The following is an 11,003-nucleotide window of genomic DNA, read 5'->3' as shown; positions in this document are numbered from 1 at the left end:
AACGTTATAACAAGCTTCTCCCCACATATCCTGTTCTACGCAACTCGAGGGAACATACACAGCCTCGCACACATGCAATAGAACACAACACAACACTGAACAGTCTGTTACACTATCAACAAAGCAAGGACTAAAGTTTTACCGAATCCCGTCAACTCATACTGCTTTTAATGCTAACCGTAAGTGTCTTTGGTTGCAAGCCGAAAGAGGAAATCGTTAAAAATGCCCGACTTTGCAGTGCTCGCTCATTTCATATCAGGTAAGCTGTAGTAGGCTGCTAGTAACAGCCACATCGATCGGTTAGTTAACAACCAAGTAACGTTAAATAATGTCATTATTGAGTTGAACTGATTGGAACGAGGACATCATTAAAAATGCCCGACTTTGTAGTGCTCTTCATAATCAGGTAAGCTGCCTGAAACTGTAGGCTGCTCAGCCACATCGCTCGGTTAGTTAACGACCAAGTAACGTTACATAATGTCATTATTGAGCTCAGGGTTAGGGTTCTGATCTGACTGGAATATTGGCCTAGGCGGAGGTCTTCACTTCTAGTTTATTTTATTTTTATTTATTTTACTTTTTAGTGTTTGCAATGTGTGAATCAGACTGAGACATTGCTGCAGTTTTCTTGGATCAACTTGTATCTCAGATGCCGAACCCATAGGAGCATTCTGCAGTCAGGAAGCCAAAACTGCAGCTTCCAAAAGAGTTGCCTCTACAATCCATCTCTATTCTGAACTATAAAGTACAAACAGAGACATGCCTATCAATCTTGCCAAAGGCACACAAATAATATTTTGGCTAAATACACAAAGAATATTAGTTTTGGAGAGAGAGAGAGAGAGAGAGAGAGAGAGAGAGGGGGGGGGGGGAGGGTTATTAGTCTAGCAGCAAGTCCTCAAAAAAGGCTTTAGTTTTTGAGATACCCCTACCCGAGGTAGAACAAATGACAACAATGATTTTTCTTACCTTTAGGGTCTCCCATAAATGAAATTGATTCTTGTAAAAAAAAAAAATTGGGGGAAAAAATGTTTTTTTGGCTGTTCTTTAGAACTACCCCAATCCCTGAAAAAGAGCCAAATTAGGCCAGTCCGAATAGGGGAAAGGTGACAAAAAAGCCAATAACTTGAGAATGCTCACTCTTTTCCTCATCAGATTTGCTGAGGTATGAACCAGGTGGCTGCCCTACATCACCAAATAGTCAGAAAATGATTTACCTAAAAAGATAATGAATTATAGTCCTGTAAATATAGCTTTAGTTTAGGCGGAAATTGTACTTTGTGGTGATAGAAACTCCATCACTTTTCTCTCATTTATCAGAAAAACTGAAATCCCTGAAAAATATACCATTACTGAATTCTCTAGGGTGCTATTGAAAACTGACCAGTAGTTGTATGGAGATATCTGGTACAGTTCTATTGCAAATGAGATTTCTTTAGACATAGGCCTACTACCTTTTCACTGAAACAGTAGAATTATTGTATATCATTCCGAATGGGGAATAAGTGGCATAAAAGCCCATAACTTGAGAATGCTCACTCTTTTCCTCATCAGATTTGTTGAGGTATGAACCAGGTGGCTGCCCTACATCACCAAATAGTCAGAAAATGATTTACCTAAAAAGATAATGAATTATAGTCCTGTAAACAGCTTTAGTTTAGGCGGAAATTGTACTTTGTGGTGATAGGAACATAGGACTCCATCACTTTTCTCTCATTTATCAGAAAAACAGAAATCCCTAAAAATATACCATTACTGAATTGTCTAGGGTGCTATTGAACACTGACCAGTAGTTGTATGGAGATATCTGGTACCATTCTATTGCAAATGAGATTTCTTTAGACATAGGCCTACCTTTTCTCTGAAACAGAAATTCCGAAGGGGGGGATAAGTGGCATAATACTAATAATAATACTTTTTATTTGGTGACACCTTTCAAAATACCCAAGGTCATTGTACAGTGCATAAAAGAGACATAACATTCTAAAAGATCATACATAAAACCAAGCATTGCAAACACCAGCATCATTAAAATACGACGAGCGTAGATATAAGAAAAGACAGGAGATACACACGAATAACAGATTGAGTGCTGTATATTATTAAAGATAGTAGGCCAATTTGAACAGGTGGGTTTTGAGGTGGGATTTGAATGTGGTGATGGAGTCAGACTGTTGGATGTGTGATGGCAAGGAGTTCCAGAGTTTGGGTGCAGAGCAGCTGAAGGCCCTAGCACCCATGGTACTGAGGCGAGAGGGGGGGGGGGGGGGGGGGGGGGGCGGTCAAGAGGCCAGCTGAGGAAGAGCGTAGGGAGCGGGAAGGGGTGTATTCCTGGAGGAGGTCAGAGAGATGGGTGGGTGCTAGGTTGTGTAGGGCTTTGTAAGTGAGCAGAAGGTTTTTGAAGTCAATCCGGTAGTGAATGGGAAGCCAGTGGAGTTGAATGAGGACAGGGGTGAGGTGGTCAGATGATTTAGTGCGGGTGATGATCCAGGCATTTGGAGTCTGTTGAGCAATTTGGTGGGTAGGCCAGAGAGAAGAGAGTTGCAGTAATCAATCTGGGATGTAACAAATGTGTGGATGTATTTTGGAGCCGATGAGCAAGGCCTCGGTTTTACTGGCATTTAACTTCAGGAAGTTACTGCTCATCCAGCTCCTGATGTCCTGGAGGCAGGCGGTGAGGGAGGTGGGAGGAAGAGCGGTGGTGGGTTTGGTGGAGATATAGACCTGGGTATCATCGGCGTAGCAGTGAAACTGGACACCATGGTGTCGGAGGATTTTACCCAGATGGGGGGGGGGGTAGGTGATGAATAGGAGTGGACCCAATACTGACCCCTGGGTCAAATAGCAGAACACCCGGACGAGTGGTTCCCTAGTTGTCCAAACTGTTGTCTGTCGGGAGGTAGGATGCAAACCAGGAAAGTGCAACACCAGTGGTGCTCTACAAGTAGTGGGTTGGAGATGGTATCGAACGCAGTGGAGAGGTCAAGGAGGATGAGGATGGTGAGGAGTCCAGAGTCAGCTGCACGGAGGAAGTCGTTAGTTATTTTTACCAGGGCTGTTTCAGTGCTGTGATTAGGGTGGAAACCATATTGAAATGGTTTGTGGAGGTTGTTTGAGTCGAGGTGGGACTGGAGTTGGGACAGTAGTGGTTGTGGTCAGATGGGTACTGTGGCCTATAAGTTAAGATACTCACTCTGATGGTCATCATATTTGGGGAGGGAAATACCAGGTGGCTGAACTACATCACCAAATAGTCAGAATGTGGGGAACCCAATAAAATAAAGTTGATCTAAATTACAAGCCTCTAAAACATAGAAATACAAGGTGTAAATATTGGAAGTTTTATTGAAACTGGAACATTAATCCAAACTATAAATCAGTAGTATCTCCTGTCTTGACATGACAAAATAATACAAGTATAATAGTAATCATAATACATTTGTTTTGTGGTAGCCCCAAATCTCAGTGCTTCATTTCATAAGCAAAAACAGGAGAACAGACTAGAAAACAAAATAACCAAGGCAAAAATTATACAGAACAGAGGAATAAAAAGTGACTGCTCATTTGACCTGGTATATGGACACTTGTTTCACAGCCAACATACAAATATCCAAATATGAAATACAGTATCAGCCCTTTGTTGACAGCTTCAAGTACCTGGGAGTCAACATCCACCAGGACCTGACCTGGGCCGGCCACACCGCCACTGTTGTCAAAAAGGCCCAACAGCGAATACACGGACTCAGGCGCCTGAAGAAGTTTGGGCTAAGGAAAGAAATCCTCAGGGACTTCTACAGAGGCACCATTGAAAGCCTGCTGACTGGCTGCTTCACCGCCTGGTACGGGAACTGTACCACCGTGGACCGCAGGGCGCTACGGAGGGTGAGGCGCGCGGCCCAGCACGTAACAGGAGACGAGTTGCCAGAACTGCACGAACTGTATAACCAGCGGTGCCTCAGGAGGTCCCTGAAGATCATCAAAGACACAAACCATCCCCACAACAGCCTGTTCTCCCTGCTACCCTCAGGGAGGAGATACAGGGTTCCAAAAACACGCACAAATCGCTTGAGGAACAGTTTCTTCCCGCAGGCCACGAGACTCCTAAATATGCACAAATAGTGCAGTAGTCGTACCGCAGTACCGTACTGCAGCTGCTACTATTACGGATGCCTAACGTTTAATTGTAAATTTAAGTGTATGTTTAATAAGGTGCCTAACGTTTAATTGTAAATTTAAGTGTATGTTTAATAAGGTACATGCTATTTGCACATGTATGTATAAAACGTCGAATTTGGAATGTCTGAACACGTCTAACGTATGCACATGACATGTGCACCTATGTGCAATGAATATGCCACTGTCGTATAAGCCACCGACTTGTCTTATTGCTTATAAGATGCCTATTTCTTATTGCCTTATTGCTGTCTTATTGCTTATTGATGCCTATTTCTTATTGCCTATTACTTATTGCTTGTTGCCTATTTGTACTATGTCGTAAACGGAGTCCACTGCACAAGAATTTCACACGTGGTACTTGTACCATGGAGTGACAATAAAAATCTTGAATCTTGAATCTTGAATCTTGTTGAACGTATTATGACCCTACCAGATTATTGTGCCAGTGTTTGGGAGTATGGGGCACATTCACAAGCTTATACTCCATGGACTGCAATTGTAAGGCTTGCAAAAGAATGATGCAAACAAACTGTCTAAATATTGCTCAGTCTGTAGGCAGCCTGTCTATCTGGAGACAATCATGTTTAATATATCCTTAGTATCATTGTCCATTTGTCAGATTAAGCTATCACAATGTTAAAAAAATCCTCTTCTGTGTATCATATTGTAACCTTTTTCCGAAGTATTTGGATCTTTCATTGTTGCTGCGCGTACATAAGATGTGTTTCAGTGAGAGGTCAAGTATATAGATACTAGAATGTCAAATGTCAAGTTCCTCAGATGTTTGGGGACACATCTTGACATTCTGCACAGCAGGTACAGAACTCCGTACAGGGGAGGCCAACAGAGAGGCACTGGCACTTAACACATTCACTGCCAGCCGTTTTTTTTTTACTGTAGGTAGGTTCTGCCAGAGGGTTTTTTTGAGGATTCTGGCTCATCTTTCAAGACCCGAGGATTCTTTTCTGCTAAGATTTTGTGAACACACAATATCTCAAAAGAACTAATATAATGTGTGCTTTCTCTGTCTAAAAGAGTTAGTTTGTAGAGTTAGTAGTTATGTAAGCATTAGCAGTTGAATACAGCATGGTTTCAGCGTCTGGAAATTTATTCTGAGATAAACGGCTTTTTGTGAAATTCGATAGAACAGTCACTTTAACCATTCATTTTTGGCATCAGTAAGACGTCAGACATCTAAACAATAGTTTTGAACAGTAATTTCCTCCATAACAGCAGGAAACCCCCCTCTGCTTCCAACTCCTCCCTCCGTGGGTGTTCTCCTCCGCCCTCCTTGGCTCTGCAGCGGGTCTGTGACAAACGAGTTGCTGCTGCCTGGCAGTCTGGATGGGGCTCGCTGGATGGGTTTCGCTCGTTTCTTGGCGGTCCGGTTGAGAGCTCTGATGAAGCTCTTGCGATTCTGGGCTTATTTATGGTGCGTGTTTCAAAGTGTGCATCCAGTCTATTCTTGGAACCCCCCACCGTTGCCACCGCTGTGCGTCAGCGCGAAAGTGAAAGCGTTTTCGCCATCCATTTTACTGTATGAGAACGGCTTCCTCGCGCTTTTCCCTCCAGCTTTGGCTCGCCTCTTTCTACTGTGGAGAGACATGTCGCCACTCAGTGGGTCGGTAAAATAGATTATACACATTCAATACCTCCAATATTGGTATAGGAGACGTAAAAGGGTTAGATCAACGTCCCACCGTCAAAAAAAAAAACACGATTTTTTTGACGTAAAAACACGTCATTGGCAGTCAACCGTTGGATTTTGTTTGACGTAAAAACACGTCATTGGCAGTGAACGTGTTAACACTCTCTCAACAGTTTGGATCTTTGCAATACAAGTAAGTAATGTCTCTCACTTCTGTAGGTGCTGGGGGTTTCCTAAATAGGACTGGTTTAATGGCTCCATTTCTGACAATCCATCCCTTGCCAATAGGACTCCATAACAGGGGTTTGGGCATGTGACTGTGACACCATATCGCTGTCTGATACATTGCTCTTTGCACATGTTGTGCAAAAGCATCCTCTGTTGGTGGCAGATTTGCAGAGGCTGCATATGTTGTTGATGCAATTGGCTGAGTTTCCCAACAAAGAAGCTTCTTAAGAGTTAAGAAGCTTCTTAAGGAGTTAAGAAGCTTCTTAAGGAGTTAAGAAGGCTCCAAAGAAGTATTTCCCAAACGCCTTCTTAACAGTCGATAAAAAAATAAAAAAATAGAAGGCTCTTAAGAAGCATCTTAACTGGAGCGGCTCACTTGATGGCACTCTGAGCCCAGCAGTGGGCCACGACTCAGTGGTTGAGAAACACTGTTAACACCTAATCATGGTCATGTTAAACTTTATTAAACATTATTTATTTCAGACATGGACTGCAGTTCAAATTGCTTTATATACACAGCATACAACAAAACAGAGAAACACTACAGAATTTAAGCGACCTTGGGTTCTGTGAAAGGTGCTATATAAATCCACAACATTATAAAAGGAATCCATTCTGATTAGAGAAATATAGCCTACGGTAAAACATTTAAAACACAAGTAACCATACATACACGGGAGATTTTGTTGTTCCCCAATTTTAAACACTAAAGGGTGCATGAAAGAAAGGAAAAAGGGAAAAACACAAGAGGAACAGTGGACACAAGTATCTCCTTTTGCCTGACGCGGCTGGATCTGCCAGTGTTTTGTCATTAAGAAGGTGTTAAGAAGGCTCCAGACCCTTCTTACAAAACCTTCTTAACGAAAGATCATCTTAGCGCTAAGAAGCTTTTGGGAAACGCAGCCTTCTTAACGGAGGATAATTGGAAGATAATTTTAGGCTAAGAAGCAATCGGGAAACGCGTTGGCTTCGTTGGCTTCTTACGGGAGCCTTAAGAAGGGTCAAAGAAGCTTCTTAGCGCTAAGAAGCTTTTGGGAAACGCATGCCTTCGTAAAGAAGCAATTGGGAAACGCGTTTGCTTCTTAAGGGGGCCTTAAGAAGGGTTGAATTAGCTTCTTAGCGCAAAGAAGCTTTTGGGAAACCCAGCCATTATCAGTTCATCCAAGTTTGTGCACATCAGTCCATTTTCCTTTTTCTTTTTTCCGTAAAGCAGAAGCGCAAATTCTCTTGCGACTGGCAAAGACTATTCCAAGCTGGCAGAGTCCAAAATGGGCCAGATCTTTGAGCTCACTGAGATGGGTCTTGAGTTTGGTGAATGCTGTTGTCTTTCCTATTCTGTACAAACTACTTGTTGTGTCACAGCCAGTGAGTGCATGACATGCTGGTAGACAGCAAGAGCAATGTATCAGACAGTGATATGGTTTCACAGTCACATGCCCAAACCCCTGTTATGGAGTCCTATCGTCAAGGGATGGATTGCCAGAGAGGGAGCCATTTGACCGGTTCCATTTAGGAAACACCCAGCACCTACAGAAGTGAGAGACATTACTCATTTGTATTGCAAAGATCCAAACTGTGGAGAGAGTGGAAAGTGCCAGTGCTTCTCTGTTGGCCTTCCAACATCTTATATACGCACAGCAGCAATGAAAGATCCAAATACTTCGGAAAAAGGTTACAATATGATACACAGACGAGAGAAGAATGTAACATTGTGATAGCTTAATATGACAAATGGACAATGATACTAAGGATACAGTATATTAAACATGATTGTCTCCAGATAGACAGGCTGCCTCCAGACTGAACAATATTTAGACCGTTTTGTTTGCCTCAGTCTTTTGCAATCCTTTAAAAGCTGGTCATATCAAAGATCCGCCCCACACTCCCCCCGGACCACGACCCGCTACAATTCGCATACCGCCCCAACAGGAGCACAGCGGATGCAGTAGCACACGTGCTCCACACCGCCCTGTCCCACCTGGAGGGGAAGGACACCTACGTAAGAATGCTGTTCGTGGACTACAGCTTAGCATTCAACACCATAGTACCCTCCAGGCTGGTATGCAAGCTCAAGGACCTGGGACTTAACACAGCAATGTGCGACTGGATCCTGGATTTCCTGACAGACCGCCGCCAGGTGGTGAGGGTGGGCAACCTCACCTCCTCCCCACTGACCATCAGCATAGGAGCGCCCCAGGGGTGTGTCTCCAGCCCCTTCTGGTACGACCTCTACACCCACGACTGCGTGGCGACTCAAACCTCTAACACCATCGTGAAGTTTGCAGACGACACAGCAGTCGTGGGGCTGATCTCGGGGAGCGACGAGACGGCCTACAGAGAGGAGGTGGGGGCCCTGGAACAATGGTGCCAGGACAACCACCACTCTCTCTGAACGTCTCCAAGACCAAGGAGATCATTGTAGACTACAGGAGGGGGGGGGGGGGGGGCGCACACTCCCCAATCACCATCAACGGCACAGTGGTGGAAAGGGTGGACAGCTTCAAGTACCTGGGAGTCAATATCCACCAGGACCTGACTTGGGCCGGCCACACCGCCACTGTCGTCAAAAAGGCCCAACAGCGAATACACGGACTCAAGCGCCTGAAGAAATTTGGGCTAAGGAAAGAAATCCTCAGGGACTTCTACAGAGGCACCATTGAAAGCCTGCTGACTGGCGGCTTCACCACCTGGTACGGGAACTGTACCACCATGGACCGCAGGGCGCTACGGAGAGTGAGACGCGCGGCACAGCACGTAACAGAATGTGAGTTGCCAGATCTGCATGAACTGTATAAACAGCGGTGCCTCAGGAGGTCCCTGAAGATCATCAAAGACACAAACCATCCCCACAACAGCCTGTTCTCCCTGCTACCCTCAGGGAGAAGATACAGGGTTCCGAAAGCACGCACAAATCGCTTGAAGAACAGTTTCTTCCCGCAGGCCACGAGACTCCTTAACATACACAAATAGTGTAGTAGCCGCACTGTACCGTACTGTAGCTGCTACCATTACGTATGTCTAACGTTTAATTGTATGTTTAATAAGGAATATGCTATTTGCACCTGTATGTCAAATACGCCGAATTTAAAATGCAGAGTTTAATTGTATGTTTAATAAGGAATATGTTATTTGCACCTGTATGTCAAATACGCAGAATTTAAAATGTTTAAGCACGTCTAAAGTATGCACACGACATGTGCACCTATGTGCAGTGAATATGCCACTGTCCCTGACTTGTCTTATCACTATACTGCCTTATTGCTTGTTGTGTCTCTTGTTGTTTTTGCACTCATATGCCCTGTTATATTTGTACTATGTTGTAAACGGAGTCCACAGCACAAGAATTTCACACGTGATACTTGTACCATGGAGTGACAATAAAAATCTTGAATCTTGAATCTTGAATCTTACAATTGCAGTCCATGTAGTATAAGGTTGTGAATGTGCCCCAGACTCCCAAACACTGGCACAATAATTTGGTAGGGTCATAATACGTTCAACAAAGGCCTGATACTGTATTTCATATTTGGATATTTGGACTTTGGCTGTGAAAAATGTGTCCATATACCTGGACAAATAAGCAGCCACTTTTTATTTCTCTGTTCTGTTTTATTTTTGCCTTGGTTATTTTGTTTTCTAGTCTGTTTTTCTAGTCTGTTTTTGTGATTGTGTATTATGTATTATGATTACTATTATACTTGGATTAATGTTCCAGTTTCAATAAAACTTCCAATATTTACACCTTGTTATTTCTATGTTTTATGGTAAATGGCCTGCATTTATATAGCGCTTTTATTTCAAGCGCTTTACAATCAGTAGGTACATTCACCTATTCATACACCGATGGCAGCAGGTTACCACGCAGGGTGCTGCCACACCATCAGGAGCAATTTGGGGTTCAGTATCTTGACCAAGGACACTTCGACATGCAGACTGGAGGAGGTGGGAATCGAACCACCGACCTCTTTTATCCAAAGCGATTAGTGGACGACCCGCTCTACCTCCTGAGCTACAGCCGCTCCAGGCGGTTTGTAATTTAGATCAATTTTATTTTATTGGGTTACTCACATTCTGACTCTTTGGTGATGTAGTTCAGCCCCCTGGTATTTCCCTCTCCAAATATGATGACCATCAGAGTGAGCATTCTTAACTTATAGGCTATTATGCCGCTTATCCCCATTCGGAATGACCTAATTTGACTGTTTCAGAGAAGAGGTAGTAGGCCTATGTCTAAAGAAATCTCATTTGCAATAGAACTGTACCAGATATCTCCATACAACTACTGGACAGTGTTCAATAGCACCCTAGACAACTCAGTAATGGTATATTTTTCAGGGATTTCAGTTTTTCTGATAAATGAGAGAAAAGTGATAGAGTCCTATGTTCCTATCACCACAAAGTACAATTTCCGCCTAAACTAAAGCTATATTTACAGGACTATAATTCATTATCTTTTTAGGTAAATCATTTTCTGACTATTTGGTGATGTAGGGCAGCCACCTGGTTCATACCTCAGCAAATCTGATGAGGAAAAGAGTGAGCATTCTCAAGTTATTGGCTTTTTTGTCACCTTTCCCCTATTTGGACTGGCCTAATTTGGCTCTTTTTCAGGGATTGGGGTAGTTCTAAAGAACAGCCAAAAAAACATTTTTTCCCCAAAGATTTTTTGTTGACAAGAATCAATTTCATTAATGGGAGACCCTAAAGATAAGAAAAATCATTGTTGTCATTTGTTCTACCTCGGGTAGGGGTATCTCAAAATCTGAAGGCCCTTTCTGCTAGACTATATAACAGCCTTGAAGTCTTGTGTTCATTTCATACAAACATGTTTAATGTGTCAGTATACTATTGCGAAAGAAAAAACGGTCTTTGTATTTTATTTATTGGAGGTAACTTATTTTTAGAACAGGATGCAGAATCACTTGCTAAACAAGGACATCTAGGGGTCAAG

The sequence above is a fragment of the Poromitra crassiceps genome (assembly GCF_964638095.1).
Source record: "Poromitra crassiceps genome assembly, chromosome: 2".
Lineage (NCBI taxonomy): Eukaryota > Metazoa > Chordata > Actinopteri > Beryciformes > Melamphaidae > Poromitra > Poromitra crassiceps.
The sequence above is the reverse complement of the archived record's forward strand: the minus strand, read 5'-3'. Positions refer to the sequence as shown.